At 75.2% G+C, this 501-nt stretch overlaps 1 protein-coding gene across 1 annotated transcript in view; it reads left to right on the top strand.

Annotated features, from left to right (window-relative positions):
- The window catches only part of PLP2 (proteolipid protein 2), a 5,789-nt gene that overhangs the window by 761 nt on the left and 4,527 nt on the right, over positions 1-501 (top strand). The window lies entirely within an intron of this gene.

Genomic DNA, 501 nt, shown 5'->3' with positions numbered 1-501 from the left:
CCCCCCGTGTCCCCCCAGGGTCGCCCCCGGCCCCGCTGGCGCGGGGGGTGCTGCGGCTGCGCGTGGGCAGCTCCCCGCGGGGGGAGCCCTGCTTCTGCCTGGTGGGGGGGCTGCACCCCTGAGCCCCCGCCCGGCCCCGCGCACGGAAGGTTCGCCCCCCCACCCCCCGCACCCCGGTTTTGGTGCTTTGAGGGGCCCCCAGCGCGGGGGGGCCAGTCGGGTGCGCTCCTTTCAAGCTATGCAATGGCCCCCCTCCCCATTTCGGGGTGCTCAATAAAGGTGGGGACCCCCCGGTGGCTCCCATTTCCCACAAGGACCCCCCCGTTCCTTCCCGTCCCGCATCCGGCGGGCGGGGCGCTGCCCACATCCGCTGAGTCACCCCAAAACCGAGAGCGGCCCCGGCAAACGGCCCTGGGACCCCCACAGCCCGCCCCGGCCCCTCTGGGTCCCCCCAGAGGCTCTCCCAGGGCTCCCCAAACCCCCTCAGAGACCCCCAGCGCC

Source organism: Onychostruthus taczanowskii, unplaced genomic scaffold (genome assembly GCF_017590055.1).
Source record: "Onychostruthus taczanowskii isolate IOZ18803 unplaced genomic scaffold, ASM1759005v1 scaffold257, whole genome shotgun sequence".
Classification (NCBI taxonomy): domain Eukaryota; kingdom Metazoa; phylum Chordata; class Aves; order Passeriformes; family Passeridae; genus Onychostruthus; species Onychostruthus taczanowskii.
Note: the sequence above shows the minus strand (reverse complement) of the source record. Positions and strands in the feature narration are given on the sequence as shown.